Source organism: Acanthochromis polyacanthus, unplaced genomic scaffold (assembly GCF_021347895.1).
Source record: "Acanthochromis polyacanthus isolate Apoly-LR-REF ecotype Palm Island unplaced genomic scaffold, KAUST_Apoly_ChrSc contig30, whole genome shotgun sequence".
NCBI classification, from domain to species: Eukaryota; Metazoa; Chordata; class Actinopteri; family Pomacentridae; genus Acanthochromis; species Acanthochromis polyacanthus.
Window position 1 is genome coordinate 2,624 of NW_026131318.1, and position 6,547 is coordinate 9,170.

General features: G+C 43.4%; 1 long non-coding RNA gene across 1 annotated transcript; it reads right to left on the reverse strand.

Moving 5' to 3' along the window:
* Nucleotides 1-3,194: 3,194 nt before the first annotated feature.
* On the reverse strand, nucleotides 3,195-6,321 carry LOC127532873 (uncharacterized). Its single transcript, XR_007940524.1, has 4 exons — nucleotides 4,541-6,321; nucleotides 4,293-4,401; nucleotides 4,108-4,166; nucleotides 3,195-3,723 (listed from the first exon to the last, which is right to left on the reverse strand). It is a non-coding gene; the product is annotated as an uncharacterized LOC127532873 (long non-coding RNA).
* Nucleotides 6,322-6,547: the final 226 nt, after the last annotated feature.

Sequence of the window (6,547 nt, forward strand, 5' to 3'; positions counted from 1 at the left end):
ATATAAAAGTCTAATGTTTATCAGTACATTACAGAAAATACTGAACTTTATCACAATATGCTAATTTTTTGAGAAGGACCTGTACGTAGTGAAGCTCAAAGTCAAGTTAATGTGCCTTTTCTCAACATCGTGCACCCTCCATCAGAAAATCCTGTATTATTCTTAAAAGCCATACAACAGTTAAGAGCCTCTGTTATGCTTACTGCCCATCTCTCTGAACATTTTCTCTTATTTTTCCAGTGTTTGCTGCCATGCTGGTGGTTCCTCTGTCCTACTTCTAGCATTTGCAAACGCCTCAAAATTGTGCTGGGACCTGTGATATTTTGTAAAAATGTTTGTGGTACACGACCAGAGTGTAGGACTTTGTGGTGTCGAGTGGGAAGGTTGTAAATTGTCACTAATTAAACACACAATTTGGATGTTATCATACCATAGAATAGGCATGATCATTCCCATACATGTAGGCAGGTAGAGACATGATCCACCTTCTAGTAGAATCAGGATGTTGTTATCTTTTCTAATTTAGCACTTACAAAGAGGAACAAAATACCACATTTAGAGGCTGGATGAGATGAAGAAGGTATAAATCTGTGAACTTTCATCCAGGAAACTGAAGTCTGAGTGTTGTCTTAGACCATAATTATAGTTTAACTTGTTGAACTGAAGGTTTATTTACATTTTTTTTCAGTCAGTGCAAGTTTAGGAACCGAAATTACCATTTAGATTTTTGTTGGGCTGAAAATGCACCCTAAGCCCCATTTTGTGTTCTAATTCACATGACCAGACAGGGTTACTTTGTGTTTATCAATGATCATGATGGATGATAACATGCCTACTGAGTCTACTAGAAGATAGAGGAGGTTCCTGCTGGCCCATATGTGTGGGACACCCTGATAACATTCAAAATGGGTGAACTGAATAGCTCTCACTCAACTCCTCTCTTTCCAAGTGTGTAGGATGACCTAAGGTGTCTGTCACTTCAACGTTAGGAATGCAAAAGGCTCTCTCTTGAGCCAATATTTGGTTTGTCCCTTCTGGGCAGCTGTAGAAACATGGTGACACGACACTCTGTTGAAGAGGCCTACTCCCTTTGTGGATATGAGAGGCTCAGTCTAAGCTAACAAAAAACTGTTTGTAGTTACAGGTGATCATACACAAGTGAAAACATAATTATGAATATCAGATTACGTCTTTGAGGCTGCACTGTGGCTTGGTGGTTAACACTTTTGCCTTGTGGCTGGAAGATCCTCAGTTTGCATCTTGGCCTTCCTGGGATCTTTCTGCATGGAGTTTGCATGTTCTCCCTGTGCATGCGTGGGTTTTCTCCAGGTACTCCAGCTTCCTCCCACAGTCCAAAAATATGCTGAGGTTAATTGATTTCTCTAAATTGCCCGTAGGTGTGATTGTTCGTCTGTGTATGTAGCCCTGTGACAGACTGGCGACCTGTCCAGGGTGTCCCCTGCCTTCGCCCGAGTCAGCTGGGATAGGCTCCAGCACCCCCCGCGACCCTAGTGAGGATAAAGCAGTGTATAGAGAATGGAGGGATATTCATATCATTCATCTTGATTCAATGAACCATTCTGGACTCATGGCTGCTGCTTGGTGCTGGATTTCTTTAGACTCTGAGGGGCTACAAGACAAAGTTTCCCAGTTATGTGGCCTGGCATCATATTTTTATTTAAATGATATAATATTATGAGATATGCCACAAGGCAACACAATTCACTGACTTCATAATTAATTTGAACGGTGGTTTGAAAGCAAAGCTCAACATCTTGTTGTACCGTTTCATTGTCCTCATTTGTCGTTTCAAACCACGAGCTCGTTTTAGTGAAAAAGTCCACAGTGACAGCACATTTGGCTGCATGTGTTTCCAGAGCGTTCCTCTTTTTAATTCTTGCTTTCTTCGCGCCACTCTTGTTCATTCTATTTTCGATCTTTCAAACACCTCTGACTGTGGAGAAGTTTTTTCCACTTAGATGCTGTTCTGACACAGAGCCAGCAGATGTCACTCTTCTGTCAAAGTGGTTCACTGCTTCATGAAGCTTCCATCTCACTTTCACTAAAGAAGTCACCATTGCCTAGACACGTGTGTAAATGCACATAGAGAACTGATGGTTTTTGCTGCTACGTGTGATGCTGCAGGTGTTTATTAAAGTCAGAGGAAATAGTCTGATAACCAGCAGGTGTGGGCAGAAAACAGGACTGAATGAGGTGTAAGAATGTTTCTGCAAAATCCCAGAATTACATTCAGTGCAAACTGAGCATTATTGTTTCAAACATGAATCTAACACGTGTCAGATTTGAGGCACATTAGTATCTGGACTTTGGTAGACATTAAAGGGAAACTTTAATGAGATTTGCTTTCTAGCGTCCTGAGATTTGGATACAGACCACAACAAAGAGCGATCGCCAGGTAATGTGGAGGTTTTCGTTCACTTCTCATCTCTAGTATGTTGTGGGACACTCATTGAGACTATCCGAGCCGGTCAGTGTGGGGGAAAAAGCACGTTAGTGCGGACTTTGATCCGGGGGGGCGCAAGTTGCCCCATACTTTGCGCTAGCTGAGCTGCTAAGCTGCCTTCCTGGCTAAATACTGGAGCTATGTCGAAAATTCATTTCTCCATCACTCACATGTATGAAATGATATATGAAAACAGACCCCAGGTTGAAAAAAACGAAGTTCCCCTTTAAGTCAATGTGTTATGTACTAGTTACCTGTTGGGGGCGCTGCGACCCCTAGACACAACCTGATCTACTCTGCCTGGGTGTCCTGGGTGATGGAGTGTGATGTTGAAAGAGCCGAAACAGTCCAGGAAGCATCACTGATGATGTGTTCAGGTTCATCAACTGTGTGTTGTATCTACTTGAGATGCGCTGCTTTGGATAAAAGCGTCTGATAAATGAAACTGTTGAATTGCAGTGAACAGCATACGACACAAGGGAGAACCAAAACAGGCAACAATGCATAATAGTTGGTTATGTTGCACAGCTCAGGTTGGAGCATCTCTAATGACTGACCACACACACACTGAGGATTTCAAATCTGCACTTTTCATTCTGGAACAATCTACAAGACCGAAACACTTAAACTGCTCCTCCTATTGTAACCAAATCTAACTTTTCTGCCTGGAACACATCCAGGGACTGAATGCATCCTGTAATCTAGGACAAGGATGCAGCATGAGCAGGGATTAATCAGAATAGAACAGAATAGCTACTTTATTGTCAACCGCAACAGACACTAGTTGGTGCACATTATGACTGAATTTCAGATACAATCTGTTAATGTTAGTGTATTTACTCCAAGTAAACACTCAACCAGCAGTATGTTCAAATGCTGTGCAGTTTTAAGATGGAGTCCAGGTGTTTGTGAGAAACCAGTGGTTTGAAAGCACATTTTTTAAACTAATTTAGTTTGAGAACCATAACACATGCTCTCCAAAAATAAGTATAAAAGGAAGGGTGCATTATGTTACACTTTAAAACAAACAGAGTTCTGTTGTGTTCCTTTGTTTTTTATTTGAGGATCTCTCTTTTTGCAGTTGATCAGATCAACCATGTGGTCCCAGTGTGAAGGAAAAAAACTTCCTGTTGTTGGTAAGCTTAAAAACCTTCTGGTGGGGTTGAGGGTGGAGAGGAAGGAGAGAACATGAAGACGTTGAAGGTCGCTGAAGCCGACGACAGCAGATCAGAAACATGCAGCTCCAGATCCAGAGAAACCTGCAGAGGACAAAACACAAAGTCAGTGACATACAAAGGTGGCGTCTAACTGTTTGAAGACATAAAGAGGAGAGGAGAGAGGAGAGAGGAATACATCATGCGAAATCCTCCAGCAGCCTGGGTTGGAAAATGAACATTTTGAGAAAAAACTGAGTCTAACAATGAGCTAAATGCAGTTAAAGCTGTCATTCACAGCATCTGCACGGATATTTAAGTCACCTGTTGTAATGACTCTGTCTGTACTAAGACTAAATTAGTGAAGAACTCTGAAAATTCAGATAGAAACTCTGAGGGAGAGGCAGGTGGGAGATGAACAACTAACAGAACTTAGAGACATTACAAAGGTGAACTGCAGAGATGGTGCATTTTAGTGTTCAAAGTCACCTTTTCATTTGGTTATTGATCTGATCTTTCATAAGATCGGGGGTCTTGGAGAGATGGCTCTAAAGACAGCAAAAAGAGAGAAAACTTTAATTGACTCAGACAAATAATTACATCTGAGCTAAATGACTTCACATACTCATATTAACATTAAGTTTCTAATTAGCCAGTCTATTTGATAAACTTACCTTGTGTTAATTGCATGGTCTCACGAGTCATGCACTGGTCCTGGATCTGCCTCCCGTCATCTCTGGTCCATCCTGTCTGAATCTGCTTGATGTCGTTGAAGCACCAATTCTTTAAAAAAAAAGAGAGAGATACAGATGTATTTTTCAATTGATTCTGACATCACTACATTTTGTCAGACTGTGATGTGCTACATACTAAATCCCTGCAGTGTCTGTTGGCTCATTCTTTCTTTTCACATTTAAATTACCAGTGCATCCGGTAAAATCTCAAAGTTTCTTCTCCTCACAGGGCGGTCGTCGTCTCTGGCTTCATCTCTATTGGGGCTCGGTCACTCGTCTTCAAATCGTCTTTGGGGTCGTCCTTGTCTTGGTCTTGGGTCCCGGGATCATCAGTCTGAAAGAAATCAAAAAGAAAAACGCGGCAGAATCTTGTCGACGTGTGTTATTGTTGAGATTTCAAAAATATTAGATATATGAATGCAAAGTCAAAATCCAAAACTCACCGTTTCATGCAGCAGCATTCACAGGGATCCTTACGTACCTCTCCTGGAAACTTCCCTCTGGCAGCGAGACTTTCACCCTCACACTACACTTACTATCTTAAATAACACATTTAACCACCCCTTTTAATCCCAGTGTGACTCTCCTGAACTGTGATCTTGTCACTGTGGACTCCACTGTGGGTCCAGGGTGGGATACAGACGCACATGTTGCTTCTCTGTGACATGCCGTCTGCATCCTGTTCACCTTCTGACAGAGCGGAGCTTCACTGTGAGGGGGGGCACCACAGGAGGTTTCCCACAATGCCCCCCAGATCCGCCCACACCTCTGACGGGCACCCTGACAAGAGTCCCACCGACAAGAACCGAGCTCAGACAGAATCACACAAAATACAGTCGAAGAAAATTCATCCAAATAAAGTTGGAATAGATCTGATCAGACATAATCACAAGAGATTCATTCAAATAAAAACTGACCAGATCACATCCAGAAAATCACACGTAGCTAAAATGTTTAAAACAAAACGGGGTAAATTTAATGAAATGAAAGGTTTGTGAACCTTCTTACCTGGAGGTTGGCTGGCAGGAAGTCCAGCAGCCCTCTTAGGTAAGGCAGGAGGCATCTGAGGAGAGAAACTCGCACACTGGTTAGAAAAAAATGCTAAGAGAGGACCTCCTGCATGTTTGTCAGCATTCTGTATGTTTGTCAGGAGGTCCCTCAACAGAAAAACTTGGAGGGGAAGAAGAGTCCTCCGATATCCTGCAACTCCAAGGGAGGGGAGAAAAAGAAGGGTGAGAGGGGGAGGAGGGGGAGTAGATAGGAGAGAGGGGGGAAGGGAGAAAAAGAAGAGTTTTTGTTTTGTTTTGTTTTTTAGAAAAAGAAAATTTTTCTGAGAAAAAGAAGAGTTTTTTTTAGAAAAAGAAGAGTTTTTGAGAAATTTTTTTCTTTTTTTGAGAAAATTTTTTTAATTTTTTTGAGAAAAAGAAGAGTTTTTTTCGAAAAAGAAGAGGGTTTTTTTTTTTTTTTTTAGAAAAAGAAGAGTGAGAAGATCAGGAGGAGGAGGAGGGGTTAGGAGAGAGAGGCCGAGGAATGGGAGAAGAAGAGCGAGAGGGGGAGGAGGGACGAACGAGTGGGAGAAGAATGGGAGAATAAAAAGACTCAGAGGAGGAGAAGGAAGAGGAGGAGGAGGGGTCAGGAGAGACAGGCCGAGGAATGGGAGAAGAAGAGCGAGAGGGGGAGGAGGGACGAACGAGTGGGAGAAGAATGGGAGAATAAAAAGAATCGGAGGAGGAGAAGGAGGACGAGGAGTCCTCAGGGAGGGGCAGGTGAAGAGGAAAGGAAGGAGAGATGGGGGGAGGAGAAGGAGGAGGAGAGATGGAGTGAGGGAGGGCAGAAAAAGCAGAGCAAGAGGGGGAGGAGGGGACAGGGTGGGAAGAGGAAAAGATGCAGGGAAAAAGAATAGAGGAGAGAGGAGAGAGGGGGGAAGAAGAGCGAGGACGCTTGGAGGGAGGGGGGAGGAGGAAGAGGGGGAGGAAGAGGAGAGAGGAGAGGGGCAGGGAGACAAGCGAGGACGCTTGGAGGGAGGGGGGGAGGAGGAGGGAGCGCATGGTGGAGGTGAGGGTGTGCTGTACCTTGGAGAGTCGCTGGGGTCCGACGTCCGCTGGAAACAGAAACAAAAACAACATTTCAACACAGACTCAGGAAACTGGAGCAAAGAGGTGAAGCTGCTCAAAGAGGGACGCTCAGGAGAACCT